Raw genomic sequence first — 19,720 nt, forward strand, 5'->3', positions numbered from 1 at the left:
ATATGTATGATCAGAAGATATCTAGTTTGCTGAGTGAGGCAACGTACAGGAAGCTTGATAAAGACCCTACTCGGAAAGTAGAAAGGAAAGCGCCCGAGTCTCTAAACTCCTCTTCTCTGCCGCAAGAAGTTGTGAAAAGATTGAGACCTCATAGTTCTGTTCCGATGAGGTTATATCGTCTTCCAAAGATCCATAAGGACAATGTGCCCTTACGCCCCATAGTGAGGAATGTCGGTACTCCAACATATGATTTATCTAGTCATTGACTTCGCTAATGACACCTTTTGTTGGCAAATGTACGCACCATATTCGCAATTCTGCGGACTTTATCAATGGACTGAGAACACTACAGCTGAAGGACTCGGACTTGTTAGTAAGTTTCGATGTCGTTTCACTCTTCACGAGGGTCCCTCTTTTGGATTTATTCTCATTTATCGGCAATAAGTTTGCGGCCGATATAACGGCACTGTTTCACCATGCCCTGTCCTCTACTTACTTTCTATTTAATAATGAATAATTTGAGCAACATGACGGTGTTGCCATGGGCAGTCCTCTGTCCCCTCTGGTAGCAAACTTATATATGGAAGACTTTGAGGAGAGGGCTCTCGATTCGGCGATGTTGAAACCAACAGTCTTCTGGCGGTACGTCGACGATACCTTTGTAGTGTGGCCTCACGGTGAAGAAGAGCGTTCTCGGTTCTTACAACATCTGAATTCCATCCACACAAACATTCAGTTTACGATGGAAATTGAAAAGGATGGTTGCCTACCATTTCTGGACGTCATGGTTAAACGCTGGGTGAATGGGTCATTGGGGCATTCTGTCTATCGAAAACCCACGCATACGGATCTGTACCTGCAGGCGTCAAGCTGTCATCACCCGTCACAAACTATGGGTGTCCTTCGAACCTTGGTGCATAGGGCACATGTCGTGTCTGATAAAGACAGCCTTGCAGACGAATTAGAGCACTTGAAATTGGTATTTCAACATAATGGTCAGGTCAGTACTGCTTTAAGGAGGAAAAAACGTGACCACCCACAAGATCAAGAGGATACGGAGGTGTTTAAGTCCAGAGCATTTCTCCCATATGTCGGGAACATTTCACCGAAAGTAGGCAGAATTTTAAAGAAACATCGTGTGATAGCAATATTCCGGCCACCTACAAAGACTCGTGCTCTTCTGGGTTCAGCCAAGGATGATCTGGGATTACGGAAGGCTGGAATTAATAAAATATCTTGCGAGTGTGGGAAAGCCTACATTGGTCAAACCACACGCACAGTACACGATCACTGCGTTGAACATAAGCGCCACACTCGCCTTTTACAGCGCAGTAAGTCGGCCATAGCCGAACATTGTATTTCCACAGAACATACTAAGGATTATTCGGCCACGAAACTCTAGGCCCTATCGAGAACCTTCTGGGATTCAGTTGTGAAGGAATCCGTGGAAATAAGTTTAGCGGAAAATCACATTAATCGTGATGGCGGCTTTTTATTGAATAAGGCCTGGGACCCGTTGATTTCTTTAATTTCAACCAAAAGAAAACTTTTTATGGCTTCTGACATGTCGAGCGACAAGTAATTTTAATTTTAATATTGAAATTTTGCATTTTATTGTTTTGGACACGTCTGCGTGTATGTTTAACTTTTTTCACGCATTCGTTTACGCTCCTTAGATGCAGTAATATTGTAGAGGGCCTTGGAATCGACAGGTGGCGCATGCTTCGGTAACTTGCGCATGCGCGCCTGCGGCACTTTGACGTTTTAATAGAGCGACTTGTACTAGCAATCTCCAGTGTCAAACACTCGCCTGAAGATGGCTGTAAGGTTGTCAGCCGAAATATCGTGGAAAGAAGTCGATGAGATCCGGCTGCAATCCCGAAATCTTGTGGAATATTCGATACGCCGGGAAAATTTCATGCGTCACATGACTGAATGTGTTGAGCATGTACAAAAATGAATAGAGCTCGAGTGAGAAAATTATGTAAAGTCATCAGTGGAAAAAAACTGTCACACGGCAAACACATAGATGGTCCAGGTCGTCTTGCAAAATTTGACATTGAGTATTTGACTCAATATTATGGACTAGCAATAAGGAGAAATGTAAGAGAATTGGAAAACAATAGACGAGCTGTTTGGGCAACAGAATTTCGCAGAGTGTCAACAGATGAAACCCCACAGTATGGTTTGTGTCCAAAAGGGGAAGATTCGTGGTGCAAGAACTGGTTGAGAAACGTTACAGGCATACGATATACACACAGGCATTCCTTATCACTTGCTGTAAAGGAGTCAGTTAGGGATCTGGCAAATAAACATCTACGTAGGAAATGTATGCATGGTCTCTCTCAAAATGCAAATGAAAGCTGCAACAGCTCTATATGGGAGAGAATACGCAAAACTGTATTTTGTCGGCTGACAGTGTTGAAGATTGGTATAATGGATGCAATAATAATATTCAATGATGGTGCAATTTCAAGGACCAATGTTATGAAGAAATTGAACTTCCAGATGAGAAGGGATATGGCTCCAGCTCTAACTGCTACTGATAAGCGGTGGGTATCCGACAAAGAGACTGAAGCAGAAGCAGCTACGAAAGCGTCAGGGATAAAGAAAAGAAAGAAGAGAAAGAGCATGGAAGATAAGGAAACAGGAGGATAACTGGAGTATGCTGCTGGAATGTCCTAAACGAGCACAGTGGTAAGTTACTAAATCTGTAAAAGTTCATTTGCGATTTATCGAGAACTTGAATTTTCATCATTCAGGTACTCTCCTAAATGACTGAAGTTAAACTCACAAAAATTAGTATAAATATTTAGAATGACCTCCTCTACCTCCCTTGCCTATTAATTCCAGAAAAATTTATAACATGATGACGATGTCGGTGATTTTTAGCTGTATTTTTAAATATTTTGTTATAGTAAAATAATTTTTTTTTCACAGATAACCATCAGGGAAGGAAATTGGAGGCATAAAACACTTACGTGAATGTTATCCATACTGTGACCCTTTTTCCAAGGTGTGCAGTCAGTGGCGAAAAAGAAAATCGTTCCGCAGTGAAATAGCGTTACGTTTTACACTGTTATAAATATTCTTGTCAGTACCAAAATATAATAAATAGCTCAATAATTTTATGGGAAATGTTTTGATTAATGACCCTAAATGATCGTAAGATTTTTCAGCAACCTCTCATTTATAGATCAGTTGCACTATAGTTGCACTATGGGGGTGAAGATAATCTAAAAATGCTGCCCGTTCAGGGGCGTGTCCCTTAACGGAATCGGCTTCATTTGGCTTGCAAACCACAGTCTCCTTACGAAAATGGACACGTGTAAAACAGGTGCGTTACCCCTGTTTCTGGTTGTCGAATAAGAGAGAAGATAATCGCGAATAAGCTTTCGAAGTCTTCGATGGCTTGAACATTGAATTTCTGATACTGGAACACTGCACAATACTGTACAAAGATCTGAAATAACTACTAATATAAGTTATTTGTTGAATTAATTGAATTTTCATCCCAATGCCACTTTTAAAATGAATGTAGTTAAGGTGTACTGTACAGTGTAAGCCTGCGCGTGCATAATATCCATATTCTCGACTTTGCATTAACTGTAACCTTTCCATCCGATACATTTCAAGATCGAGATTCATTTCTTAATTTCATTCGAATGGAAGAGGTGATTTTCTTTAAGCTGCCCACCATCACTGAAGCATATTTACCTGCAAGATACAAACATGAGCTAGTCCATAAACCCATACGTATATAACGTCAATCCTGTCGGAGGAACATCCGCAACTGAGCATTATACCAGAGGTTGAAAATACCGCTACAGCTGTAATGTTCGTATATTTATAACACGACCGGTCTCACCTGAAGCTGGGCGTATAAGAGCCCGAATCCGGTCGTGGTCTCAATAAAACAACCTTACAAGTGAAGCGGTATTTTCAGCTTCTGATATATTTACTTGTACATACAGGGTGGGTCACTAACTATAGCCATCTAGAATAACGTCGAACGTATGATAGTAGGTGAAAAGTTTGTGAGACAAATGTTGCATTGGACAATGGGGGTCATGATATGACGTTGGTTTTTTATTGCTAGGAGAGTCACATCAGAGAAGTCAACTTAGTTTTCTTTTTTTAAAATGGTGGCTACCGTTTGGTTCTTATTTTCTGATAGCAGCTATTGAGACGAACTCAATTATGTGTGGTGGTAAGGTCATTGAATGGTAGGGAATGTCAAAAAGGTGGCATCAACGTTCATTTATAGAACGTGTTCGAATTGATGACCATTGGTATCAATGCAGTGCTGCAATCTTCTTATCATGGATTGAGTGTTATTTTTTATTACTTCGGCTCTGACAATTCTCTCGTATATCGTTCAAATGGTAAAGATATGCCGAATACGGCTTATTAATGGGGAAACGGTAATTGGTATTCTTGCACAGTGGTTCGAGATCTATGTGATAGTTCTCGTCTAATCGCAAGGGAATCTGGCATGAGCCAGAGTAGTGATGTGAGTGATCTGCATCGCCATAAATATCATCCTTACTATATCAGTCTCTACCAAGAAATAACTGGTACACATTGAATTCTGCCAGTTGGCTCAACTTCAGATTCTGAGGGATGACACATTTAATAATTTGAATTTATTTACTGATCTGTTAATTTGCATAACATGCATTATTGGTCGACTGAAAATCAGTGATGGCTGCGGAAAGTTGCACATCAAAAACCGTGGACGGTGAATGTATGGTGTGGAATTCTGGAGGACAGAACTATAGGCCCCTAGTTCATCGAAGGAAATCTTAATGTTAGAAAGTACATCACATACCAGCAAGAAACATTAGGTCTCTTATTGGAAGAAATACGTTTAGGAACAAGGAACAGAATGTGGTATCAAGACGATGAGTGTTGCATGGGGGCTCAATTATTATATTTGAAAATAATTTTTATTTTTCGTAGCTGTATGTCCGATTACGCTGTGTCTCGTAAACGGTTGGCCCTGACTAGTTTTTGTCCGCAATCTGACTGCATGGAACAACAACAAAGAATGAAATGAAAATTTTCGTTACCACAATTAATTAATTAAGTCCCCAGCAACTATAAAACCTGCGAAACAACAAAGCAGAAGTGTAACTGTTCTGTGTGTGGAAGTGTGATTCAACGTACACATCTGGCACGGTTCTTCTTCAATAAGACAAGAAGTTTCAAATATCATTTATACTGAAGTAATTAAAAAAATTAGAAATAGTATAATTGCACAAGAAAACCAGAATGACACTCTAATACAAGAACACAAGGCAGATGCTTTGTTGACTGAACCTGTAATGACGCATTATGTAGGACATTGAGATAATGAGAAAAAAAAATAAAAGTAGTTTGTTACCTTCATTTATATTGATGAAAAGCACTCTAATCATTACAATATCTCCACACCGACTCGCTACTACCACATCTCAACAAGAACTCCCTACTACGACCTCACGACAAGAACTCTTCACTGCGACATCTCTGCAAACACTGCCTACTACGAGTTCTCAACAAGCACTCACCACTACGAGTTCTCAACAAGCACTGCCCTCCGCTACTTCTCAATAATCACTGCCAGTGGAGGCGGCGAAACAAAACTCTCTGGCGCTGTGGCTCAGTGTAGCCACCTTTCATATGCCCTTCCTCCACGGGCTAGAATTTGATGGTATTTTTGCCAGCATTGGTGGTGAAAATACCACCAAATTCGTCAAAAAAATACAGACAAAATTAAAAGATAATATTAATACGTAAATATCACATAATTAGATAAAATTTTGGCTTTGCAATTACCTTTCAATAACCTAATATATAAAATACAGTAGTCAATACAAATTCTTTCATACATGTGGCTTTACATAATAGTTCACACAATACATAAAAAATCTGTTTCTACAAATGTTCACATAAAATACTTTTAATTATTAAAAAAAAATAGTTGATAGTTCCAGCAGCAGCACCCAGCAATGGTCAACAGGTGCAAACACCAACAAGTGACATCATTTTAGTTAAAGCAGTTCCATCTGTGGCACCCAGTAATGTTGAGCAGGTGCAGACACCAACAAGTGGCATCATTCAGCAGAAGCAGTTCCATTAGTGGCACCCAGCAATGTTGAACAGGTGCAGATACCACCAAGTCACATTATCTCAGTAGAAGCAGTCCATCTGTGGCACCCAGCAATGTTGAGCAGGTACACACAGCAACAAGTCACATTATTTCAGTAAAAAAACAGTCCATCAGTGACACCCAGCAAAATTGAGCAGGTGCAAAGAGCAACAAGTGACATTATGGCAGTAGAAGCAGTTCATCAGTGGCACCCAATAATGTTGAGCAGGTGCAGACACCAACAAGTGACATTATCTCAGTAGAAGCAGTTCATCAGTGGCATCCAGCAATGTTGAGCAGGTGCAGACAGCAACAAGTGACATTATTTCAGTAGAAGCAGTCCATCAGTTGCACCTATCAATGATGAGCAGGTCCAGAGAGCAGTCCATAATATTCACTATCACTGATCACACTGTTCATCAGAGTTTATAAGCAGAAATTAAACATGTCCTAGTGGCACTAATCATGTAGAAAAAGTACAAGTAACAGTCCATAATATTCACTATCCTAATCACACAGTTCATCAGCAGAAATTAATCATTTCTAAGTGGCACCCATTATGTTGAAAAAGTGCAGGTAACAGTCCATAATATTCACTATCACTAATCACACAGTTAATCAGCAGAAATTAAACATTTCTAAGTGTCACAAATCAATGTTGAACAAGTGCAGGTAATAGTTCATAATATTCACCATCACTAATCACACAGTTCAGGCATGAACAATAGTTTGAATGCACATACAAATGCTTTTACAAAATTATTCTCAATGCTCTTACACTAAACATACAAATTCTAATAAACACACAAATGATATCAGATAATTGTCATATTAACTATTACAAATACTCAAATATTAGTAAACCTATAATATTTATGGGTGTCAGTGCAAGCCACTACAAACAAATAAAATAATATTTAGGAGATAGGTCGGTAGGATTAGGAAAGGAAAACACACGAAACACACTCACTCATCTTTCATCCACATTAAGTACTACTGTGTAATTGAATAGTGTTAACTGTGTAAATGCAATTCTGTCAATTTTTGATGTTCATCATGTGTATCAAGGAGTAGTGGCAGCAATGTATAACAGTCAATAATAGTTAAGTCAACGTCATAGTCACCATGTCAAGACCAATGTTTGCCAAGCCAGATCAAAATGTACGGTTGCTGAACAACTGTCAGTGACCCAAGATATGCAATTACTTCCTCTCTCCAAAAAAAAAAAAAAAAAAAAAAAAAAAAAAAAAAAAAAAAAAAAATTTACTGCTTATTGATTTAACAAAGTGTGTGTAGACAATCTTCCTTCTACCTGAGTGTTGTAGTCTGCTATCTTCATCCTCCTTGTTCCATACAAAACAACAAAAAAATATGCACCTCACTTACTTTTCCTCTTATCCACCAAAACTCCAATAATCATCAGCATCACATAATCTCAATACTTCAATAATACCTCTTACGACGATACATATAAATCTTATCATCAATATCATTTACCTTACCTCTTGTCCACAAAAACTCCAATAATCATCAACTTCATATAATCTCAATACCTCAATAATACCTCTTCAATACGTCGACACATATAAACCTTATCGCCAATATCATTTCACTTCCATAACAACTCTTTCCTCTAGTCAGTCTCCTCGAACAAGTACAGATAAAATCCTAATGCAAACCTCATCATCCCATACAATCCGAAGACACACTGTCAACACACAACCTCTGTGTAATCCATCTGACCCAAATCTTCTACTCATTATAAAGTATAAGATAGATTTTGGTTACCTTGTCCATCATTAAATAAATGAAACGCATACATGACCTCTAACAGACTTAGTTCGAATAACTCTCAGTAATTAAGTACGATTATGGAGTGTGAATGATCATAATATTTCACAGTGTGTACACCACTTCAAGAATTATTGCAAACAGAAGCAAATATGTGGAGTATTTCTTGTGTCAAGTGTCACTTCCTATTTCAATTGCTCACGAAAAATGCAGTGTAATAACTGTCAATGATCTAAACCTAGTTTTGGTATGTCATGTCGTTAGCTTCCTTCCTATTAGCTTAAATTTATACAACTTCCATAAAACCTCCAGCTCATGTGACTTCTATGAAGTTTCTTGTACTAATGTCGTTTATGTTGAATTATAGCAGTTCATTTTCTTATCTTAAAAATATAAGGCACTGAGCGTAAGCAAAACATGCAATAGCGAGTAAATATACCAGAAGAGAACAGAATGTCAACAAGTGGATGCAGCACAATTCCTACAACGAGGCTCTGCCAAGCGAACAATCTATAATTAATACCATAGTGTGACCTAAACTCTATGTTTGTACACAGTATATCAGCATTTCTATATACCAAATTAAAGAGTAGCTGTGACGACAAACAGAAATGTGTAAATATACAATCCATACGCATAGCAGCAAACATATATCTTACGTAATAAACAGGTCATTAGCATCATATCAGCATAAGCAAATAAATGTTCATATGTCATCTTAATAAGTAAACATGAAGGCGCAAGCAGATAAATCACAAAGCATAACTTACATACATATCAGCACAACTAATCAGGTGACAATTATAATTTAAATAAATAAGCACAGCAGACACATAATAAAAAATTATGACATCATTGAAAAAGCATAGCAGCCGAACGATGCATAATATATACAAATAACAACCCTGTTCATTAATAAAACATTGACAAAAATCAGCAAATGTACGCAAGCACGTCGCTTCACAAGTAAATCCATAGAACACGAAATTAGCACGAAGTATGAATCTCGTAATTGCGAGTAGCAAATTACGTCTAAAGTACGTACCTAAGTGGAAATATGTTACCTGAAAAAAATAAACTCAAATAATAGTTACCTTTTTAGTTTATTAGTTTCTTCTTGGAAATTACATTCTTTCAGAAATTTTCTCGATAGCAAGTCCTCTTAACGTCGGAGACACACAGAATTTAACTGAAGTTCTTAAATATTTTATACAATCATATCCTGAAAAATACTGAACGTTAATAACATAATTCATCAAGTCACTATAGCTTTATACTGAATTTAATCGGAGAAATTAGACTGTGTATTTGTTTACAGCTGTCATTGCATTCGCACTGAGCGCTCGATCAGCTGTAGGCGCGTGATGTAGGAAGCAATTGTTTGCGGTCAACGACTGCCTTGTGCGGCACGCGGACTTGACTGTTGCTTTGAGTATATGCCGCCGCCAAAACACAGCGCAGTATCCTTGTATTCTCAGCATGTTTACATGTAGCTGTTAGTTTCTCGAAAGTATGTCATTCCACAAAAATTTTTCTAAAGTATATCATTCCACAAAAATTTTAACGTTAGATATATGATGTATTCCCTTAGAGCGTCGTGATTTAAGAGTTTCTACTTCAACAGTGTTATCATGAATAATTTTGCGAATTCTATATGGACCGTTATAAAGCAGAAAAAATTTTTGACACAAGCCTTTTCCTTTGTGAGACAAACGATGAGACTTAATTAACACCTTTTGACCAACTGACAAGATTTTTAAACGACCAGGACGCTTAGCTGATTTCTCTCTTCTAGCAGCCGCAGATGCAATATTTTGTAGAGCCAGGTTGACAACTTCAGAATGCCGCAGTTTCCGTGAAGGCGGAAAAGGAACTATTTCAGATATGCGATTTGTCGGTGCTTTGTTTTTTAATATCAGGATAGGCGGTAAAGAAGTTGAGTCATTAGGAAGTTCATTGAGAATGTTTTGAAAAATATGAAGATGACAATAAAGACGACACAATTTATTGATTTCCTTCATCCATCTCTCTGAAGCGTTAGATTGAGGGTGAAAGAGTGAAATGAAAATTGGTTTAATTTTACGACGCCGTAGAGTACGAAGCCAAATTTTAGAACGAAACTGTGATCCATTATCTGATATAACCCTATCAACATGATCAACTTCTTTAAGAAGATGGTTAATGAAAGCATTAGATACTGAACAAGCTGTTGCTTTGCGTAAAGGTGTAAAACACACATATTTTGATGTCAATTCCACTGCTACGAAAATGTACGCAAAACCATCAGTAGAACGAACCACTGGACCGAACAAATCGACTGCAGCCATCTCCTTTAATTTCGCTGGAATGATAGGAAACAACGGTGCTCTGTGAGAAATAGTTGGCGGCTTAGCCTTTTGACATAATTTGCATTTGGCCAGAACAGATCGAATACGTTTTTCCATATTACTGAAGTAGCAATTTTCTCGTAATTTATGAAAGCATTTTCTGGGACCAAAGTGCGCAAAACTGAAATGTGTGTACCAAATCAGTTTATTGACCCACTCATCAGGAATACAAATTAACCAAACAGAGTTGTCGACCGATTTTCGTTTAAAAAGAATGTCATTGCGAACTAAATAATGCTGTCTAATCGCTACACTTTCCATTCTCCTCCACTTCTCCTTAATGTTCTTCCAGATTGGATATTCATTTTGCTCCTTAGTGATGTCCTGGAGCGAAGACGAAATAAAGTTCTCAAATGCAACACCTTGAATATACATCAAACAATAATTGTTTTCCTTGCAGTCCTCTTCAGCACTTTGTTTCAAACCCATAGGTGCACGTGATAAAGCATCAGCAACAATATTTGAAGAACCCTGTATGTAAACAATACTAAAATCAAATTCCTGTAGGTACAACGCCCATCGTGACAATCTGCCATGAGTCAATTTTGTCGACATAAGAAATTCCAAAGCTCGATGATCGGTGTAAACCTTAGTATGTCTGCCATACAAAAATATGCGAAATTTTGTGGAAGTCCATACAACAGCCAAAGCTTCAAGTTCCGTAATCGAATAATTCTTTTCTGATTTAGAGAGAACACGACTTCCAAATGCAATAATTTTCTGTACTACAACGCCGTTTTCTTCTATCTCTTGAAATAAATGTGCACCTAGGCCCTTGTATGATGAGTCCGTCGCCAAACAAAAATCTTTAGATAAATCCGGATGTGAAAGAAGTGGAGCAGCAACTAAAGCATCACGAAGCTATTCAAATTCTGACTGAGCTTCCTCATCCCAACACCAATTAGATATCTTTCCAGATAGTTCACATAAATGAGGTGTGGCCAAATTGTCCAATCTAACAAAGCGTCTAAGAAAATTACAGACACCTAGGAAACTACGAACATCACGTTTTGTGGTCGGAACAGCATAATTACGAATAGCGTCTAGTTTCTCTGGATCAGGAAGAATACCTTCTGTAGAAATAATGTGACCGAGAAATTTCACCTGAGAACGACCAAATTCAGATTTTTCCAAGTTCACTGTAATGCCAACGCTTGCAAAGATACGTAATAATGAATCCTAAATTTTGTTGTGTTCACTCCAAGACTGTTTAGCAATAAGAATATCGTCAACATAGGAAGTAATATTGTCACGAAGATAAACAGGTAAGATTTCGTTTAAACTACGAATGAATGCTGCAGAAGATATAGTAAGTCCAAACGGTAATTTCCGAAATCACATTTAGGTAAAATAGTCATATCAAGTTATTGTTTACTTACTCACTAGATAGATTGATAGTAGAAGAGTTGTTTTGACAGATGCAAAGAATAGTAAAAGAGTAGGCAGCGGTGCAGAAAACTAAAATGGAAATAACACCACTACAGCTCGGGGCCCTATGCACGCTATGGCACATATTCACTTAGTGTAGTGAATCCCCTGAGGACTTTAATTGCCGCACATAATTTCCAATTTGTGACTTAATGGCCAATTTGGTGGAAGTGCGTACGTAAATTGATCTAACCATGAACATGGATGTATGTCATTCTTAGAATTGCGGAAGATCTTAAATTTCCGAACAGTCAAAAAGAGTTTATAGTCAAAGTTTTCGCCTCGTGGCGACAAAGACCTACCGCGTCTGTCCCAGTCCCAATGTTGATTATTATCAAGTTCGCGCGCCTGACGCTCTCTTGTTGCATCCCGTAAATGAAACAAATTATTTTCTTCAAACCCCTCTGGTATCTGTGATTCTAAATTTCTTTTTCTGTCTTTTCCTACTGTTTCGCCTTCAATTTGTTTGACTTGCTTTTTTAATGCCTCAAATTCCCTTTTCACGCGTTCATTAAATTTTCCCTGACTTTCAACATGCTTATTTATGTTCTGGTACTCTTCGGTTTCTGCAAATGGCAATGGTGCTGTATCATCTGAATCTCTGTCCCCATGTAAACTAAGATTTGTCAATTTATCTGAAATCTCCTCAACTCTTTCCGATAAGTCACCTATTTTTTCTTTCTGTTTATTTACGTCTTCCGTAAGTGTCGCGACTCGGGTTTCAGTATTGACACATTTGGTAGTTAACTGTTCATATTGTTGTGTTAGGTTATTTATTCTGTCATTTGGTACGGATTCCTCGATTCTCTCAAATATTTCTTCCTTATCGTGTGCACGTTGTAAATTTAACTCTGAAAATTTCTGTACTATCACGCGATCTCTTTCCTCCTGTTCTCTATCCTGTTCCTTTCGTCTGATTTCTACTGCAATTAATCTATTATTGTGAGAATTCAAAATCGGTTGTATTTCTTCTCTGATTTCTTTCTTTAATTCATCTTTCATATTTTTGAAACATGTCCCTATTCGTGAGTCTAACCGTGTTTCCATCGTTCCCATACCAGTTGTAATTGTTCCTATCTCTGTTTTAATTGTTGCTATTTCTGATCCCAGTGAGTCTAACCGTGTTTCCATAGTACCCATTTGTGAGTCTAACCGAGATCCCAAATTTAATTTTGCACTCATCAACTGCTCCATATTAAATAGTTCAAAATTCTTTTCGCCCCTAACATTTCCCACAAAACCAGCTTCCTTCGTCAGAGCTGTAAAGCCATCTGTGTTCGATACTATTACAGAATCTTCTGTCGTTAATCTCGTATTCTGTGAATTTTCTGATTGAGAAAAATTTTGAAATGGTTCCGGACTATTTTCCCGACTTATTAAATTGTTTTCCACTTCATTATTCATCACACTGTACTCCTGTGTTGGCGAGTTCGCCATGTTAACAATTTTGTCATTCTCACTATTCAACACTTTTGCCTTTTTCGTTGATCGCGTAATCATTTACAAAATATACAAAACTCGTCACTATATGAAAATAGCACACAATGACACTTTATCTCCAACAATATCATTCACACGAAATGTTTCCCTCAAACACGATTAACGAACAATTGAAATAATTGCACTAAATTGTCAAACGCGTATACAAGACAACAAAATTAAATTCTGAAGAAAAAAAAAATACCATTAGAAGAATGACAATTACCAAATCTACACCTGCAATATAGACTACAATTACTAAACTACAAATTACTACAACAATACTACTGTCTACTATTTTTACAATCAGAAGAATTCCAAGGGACGATCCGAAGCAATGGTCGCCACGTGCATGGGGGCTTAATTAAATATAATTGCAAATATTTTTAGTAGCTGTATGTCCGATTACGCTGTGTCTCGTAAACGGTTGGCCCTGACTAGTTTTTGTCCGCAATCTGACTGCATGGAACAACAACAAAGAATGAAATGAAAATTTTCGTTAACACAATTAATTAATTAAGTCCCCAGCAACTATAAAACCTGCGAAACAACAAAGCAGAAGTGTAACTGTTCTGTGTGTGGAAGTGTGATTCAACGTACACATCTGGCACGGTTCTTCTTCAATAAGACAAGAAATTTCAAATATCATTTATACTGAAGTAATTAAAAAAATTAGAAATAGTATAATTGCACAAGAAAACCAGAATTACACTCTAATACAAGAACACAAGCCAGATGCTTTGTTGACTGAACCTGTAATGACGCATTATTTAGGACATTGAGATAATGAGAAAAAAAAAGAAAAGTAGTTTGTTACCTTCATTTATATTGATGAAAAGCACTCTAATCATTACAATATCTCCACACCGACTCGCTACTACCACATCTCAACAAGAACTCCCTACTACGACCTCTCGACATGACCTCTTCACTACGACATCTCTGCAAACACTGCCTACTACGAGTTCTCAACAAGCACTCGCCACTACGAGTTCTCAACAAGCACTGCTCTCCGCTACTTCTCAATAACCACTGCCAGTGGAGGCGGCGAAACAAAACTCTCTGGCGCTGTGGCTCAGTGTAACCACCTTTCAGTGTCCAGCACACTTTTCGCTGATGGCTAGAAATTAGTTGCAGAGACAGTTCTCAGATCGTTGCATTGGACGCGGAGGAGACGTGTCGTGGCCGACTCGCTCGCCAAATTTGACGACTACGGATTTTTTCTTTTGGGGACTCGTAAAAGACATTGTTTATATAGACGATCCAACTAAACCTGACGACATGCGACAGAGAATTGTCAGAGCATGTGCTTCTATAAGTGCCGATGTGATAAGGTATACTCCTCAGTCCATGATAAGATGATTGCAGCACGCATTTATACCAATTTTGATCATCACTTCGAACACCTTCCGTAAATGGACGTTCATGATACCTTTGTGAACTTCATTGACCTTCAAGGACCTTACTGTTACACATCATTGGATTCGTTGCGAAAACCGCAATCACAAAATAAGTACCAAACTACAGTATACCATAAAAAAAAAAATTGACCATATCTCTGAAGCGACCCCACTTACCAACAAAAACCAAAGTCATATTATGGCCCCCGTTGTCCCATCCTACTTTTCTCCCGCAAACTTTTCAGCTCCTATCATCCTTTCGCAGTTATTCCAGATGGTAGCAGATACTGACTCACACTGTACAATAGCAAAATATTCCTGTGTGTAACCTGTGTTTAGTTTTAGACTAAGAGGGGCATTCACGTTAAGATTTCTGGCTGCTCGGGAAACATTCCAGTCTTTGGCCTCTGCAATAAGAAATCCAGCTGATTCATTATGTATGATAAACAAAGTCGACTTTAGATGTACGACTTATACTAACTTAATGAGAAAGACCAAGAGTATTTTAGAAAGCAAAAAAGAAAATAAATAAACCCAAAGGAGGTGGACGTCAACTTAAGAACCAGGTTTGTGGGTCTTCGGGTACCCTAACTCTGGTCCCTAAAAGGCCCTTTTCACACCGGAGGCCGTGAATCCAGCTGCAGAGAGCTGAAGCGATTCGCGTTACATTGGACCTTATGCGTCCTCTCACACGAGACCCCCAGACCTTCGACTTCATCTCATTGAGCCGCAGTGTACCTTCTTAAGTGAATCACCTGCAACTCGCTTTAAACAGCGCTATATGGGAGCTTTCACATGGGATACAGCGAGCCGCTCGACGCCGTCGGCGTGCAGTTTCGGTACACATTGCTGGCTCTACGGCTCTCCTATTTCTGTCAATTCACCAGTGTAGATCACTTGTATAGATCTGCGTGAGTAAAGCCATGGAGAAAACAGTGAGTTTGTTCGATTTAGAGAGTTTCATTGCGGAATTACAACGAAGGCCACTGCTGTGGGACGTTTCACACCTGGTTATTCGAACAAAGCAAAATAGGCCGAGGCTAGGAATGAGATTTGTAGAATGTATAACAAGGATTTTGACACCTTGCCGTCATAGGAGAAGAAAATAATACGTAAGTCAGTGTAGATGTTTTTATTAGTCTTTATATAGGTATTTTCTGTACTAACAAACGATATTGATACATTATATTTGCAGTTCGTTTTGTGCTAAGTGACAACAAATCGCAATTATCGTGCTCAATGTTTACACAACGCTTATATTCGAGAATATTGTCATTCGCATTCTCCAGTACTGCTGACGAAGTATTGTGAAAAATTATTGCGAATACTTTTCACTACAACCGATCTACAGTTAGGAACTGAGCCACTGTCTGTACCCTTAAAACAATCACACAGCAACTATCTTCCAATCTTATTCCATCTCTGGTGCGGACGATACTGTGAAGCCAAACGCAATACTTTATAATGTGTTCTGCAAGCTCGATGGAGGCATTCAACGGTTGGTGAAAAATTCGCAACATGTTCGACAATATTCCAAATGTACATTCAATATGACGTCTTTCTGTACGGACGGTAGTTAAAGATTGTTTTCCAATGACAGATATCTTAGAGCAGAAGGACACATAACATTCAAGGACAATCTGAATCCTTCATCTGCAACAAACACAAATGGTATATCTGGCTTTGTGGTCCTTGGCAACATGTGCGAGCTAGGTAAATGAAATGTTTATATTACAATTTTGCTTCCGAAAGTCGGGTTCATGAAAAGAGAAGAGTCAGAATTGTTTCCGTATCCCCCAAATGTCAACTAAAGCGAATCAATAGTTATGACCGCAAACAGCTAGAAGTACGATTGAAAAATAATGCTTGTCTCTATAAAACACTGAGACACTGTCTTGTGGATGAATAACCCTCACATGCTTTCCATCTACTGCGCCAACGCATTTCGAAAAATCTGTTACTTTGAAAAATCCGTCAGCTACTACTTCCCACATTTCCTTGTTCGGTATTGGCATAGTCATTTGTCTCATGTGATCCCATATCTTCTTGTGTACATCTTGTATTATTTAAGACAGGGTTGAAATTCCAAATCGGACAATGTAATACAAATCAATGAAGGCTGCACCAGATCCTAAGTACCTGTATGTCCTACATGTTGTTTGAGACTGGTTTGATGGAGCTCTCCATGCTACCCTATCCTGTGCAAGCTTCTTCGTCTCCCAATACCTACTGCAATCTACATCCTTCTGAATCTGCTTAGTGTATTCATCTCTTGGTCTCCCTCTACAATTTTTACCCTCCACACTGCTCTCCAATAGTAAATTTGTGATCCCTTGATGCCTCAGAACATGTCCTACCAACCGAGCCCTTCTTCTCGTCAAGTTGTGCTACAAACTCCTCTTCTGCCCAATCCTATTCAGTACGTCCTCATTAGTTATGTGATCTACCCATCAAATCTTCAGCATTCTCCTGTAGCACCACATTTCGAAAGCTTCTATTCTGTTCTTGTCCAAACTAGTTATCGTCTATGTTTCACTCCCATACATGGCTACACTCCATACAAACACTTTCAGAAACGACTTCCTGATGCTTGAATGTATCCTAGATGTTAACAAATTTCTCCTCTTCAGAAACGCTTTCCTTGCCATTCCCAGTCTACATTTTATATCCTCTCTACTTCGACCATCATGAGTTATTTTGCTCCCCAGATAGAAAAACTCCTTTACTACTTTAAGTGTCTCATTTCCTAATTTAAATCCCTCAGCATCACCCGACTTAATTCGAGTACATTCCATCATCCTCGTTTTGCTTTTGTTGATGTTCATCTTATATCCTCCTTTTAAGACACTGTCCATTCCGTTCAACTGCTCTTCCAAGTCCTTTGCTGTCTCTGACAGAATTACAATGTCATCGGCGAACCTTAAAGTTTTTATTTCTTCTCCATGGATTTTAATACCTACTCCGAATTTTTCTTTTGTTTCCTTTACTGCTTGCTCAATATACAGACTGAACAACATCGGGGAGAGGCTACAACCCTGTCTCACTCCCTTGCCAACCGCTGCTTCCCTTTCATGCCCCTCGACTCTTATAACTGTCATCTGGTTACTGTACAAATAGTAAATAGCCTTTCGCTCCCTGTATTTTACCCCTGCCACATTTAGAATTTGAAAGAGTCAAACATAAGTATAGTAATGACAAATATATTTTTAGGGAATGTTACGCAAAAGAAGTTGAAGAATCTGACATTACCATACGTACGGGATATTAAAAGATCTCAAGGCGTAAAGAGTTCTTCTGCTGCAAATAGCAAAACTAAATATATTTATTGTGACATCCTGTCGTTTCTGACACTTTATATCCAACGCAAAATATAAATAAACGAAGTGTTTGCTACTCGTGTATTATCTTATTTTGTATAATTGAACGCATGCAAATGGCTTTCTTCTTTAATGCTGTCACATGCATAATTCTTTTCCGGAACATCCTATAACTTATGTGAAGAAGATGACTCAATTAGAAACGACGAAGCCGAAGAGAACAGCGATGAACTACAAGCTAGTATTAGCGAAGGAGAACGCATCCCATCACAAACAAAAATAAAAACGAAGCAAGATCCAAAATCAGACATAGACAAATTGTGTATTTTTTACACCGGATCATTGGAAGTGGAGAAGAGAACAGGACCACAGTGTCTGATGGGGATAAATGTTTCTTTTATTATCTTTGGTAAAAGACAGTTACAGTTCGCGAGCCGGAGGAGGAAAGATGGTTAGATGGCACGAGCGCCAATAGCGGTGAAATGTAGTTGGAGACGAAAGACGTGCAGTGAGTGTTGGTGCATTTACCGGCCACGACTATTAGTTTGTAGATAATGAGTGCAACGGGAAATCCATTGTTAAATGCAGAGGAGAGAGCGGATAGGTAGAAAGAGTACATGAAGGCCTCTATGAGGGGGAAGACTTGTTTGATGTGATAAAAGAAGAAACCGGAATCGATTTTGAAGAGGTAGGGGATCATGTATTAGATTCAGAATTTAAGAGAGCTTTGGAGAACTTAAGATCAAATAAGGCAGAAGGGATACGTAAAATTCCATCAGAATTTCCAGAATAATTGGGAAAGTGGCAACAAAATGACTATTATCTGGGTGTGTAGAATGTATGAGTCTGGCGACATACAAACTGACTTTCGGAAAAATATCGGGCCGCACGATTCCGAAGACTACAAGAGGTAATATGTGCGAGAATTATCGCACAATCAGCTTAACAGCTTACGCGTCCAAGTTGCTTACAAGAATAATATGCAGAATAATGGGCTAGAAAATTGACGATGTCTTAGATGAACAGTTTGGCTTTAGGAATGGCAAAGGCACAGGAGAGGCAATTCTGACGTTCCGTTTGATAATGGAAGCAAGACTAAAGGAAAATCAAAACACGTTCATTGGATATGTCGGCTTGGAAAAATCGGTCGACAATGTAAATGGTGCAAGATGCTCCACAGTCTGAGAAAAATAGGAGTAAGCTGTAGTGAAAGACGGATAATATGTAATATGCAGAAGAGCCAAGAGGGACTATGAACGAAGTGCTCGGATTATAAAGGGTGTAAGATGAGGATGTAGTATTTCGCACCTACTGTTCAACCTGTACATCGAAGAAGCAGTGGTGGAATTAAAAGAAAAGTTAAGGAGTGGAATTAAAATTCAAGGTGAATGGGATCAATGATACGTTTCCCTGATGACGTTGCCATCCTGAGTCAAAGTGAAGAAGACTTACATACTGTGCTGAATAGAATGAACAGTCTAATGAGTATAGAATATATAGTGAGAGTACGTCAAAGAAAGGCTAAAGTATTGAGAAGTAGCAGAAATGAAAAATTGCGGAAAACTGAACATCAGGATTAATGGTCATGAAGCAGATGAAGTTAAAGAATTGTACTATCTACCAGTAATGGAGAGATTAAGGAGGACATCAAAAGCAGACTAGCAATGGCCAAAATGGAATTCGTGGCCAAGAGAAGTCTAGTAGTATCCAACAAGGGCCTTAATTTGAGGAAGAAATGTGTGAAAATGACCATTTGACGCAAAATATTGTATGGTAGTGAAAAAT

The sequence above is a fragment of the Schistocerca serialis genome, chromosome 6, assembly GCF_023864345.2.
Source record: "Schistocerca serialis cubense isolate TAMUIC-IGC-003099 chromosome 6, iqSchSeri2.2, whole genome shotgun sequence".
Classification (NCBI taxonomy): domain Eukaryota; kingdom Metazoa; phylum Arthropoda; class Insecta; order Orthoptera; family Acrididae; genus Schistocerca; species Schistocerca serialis.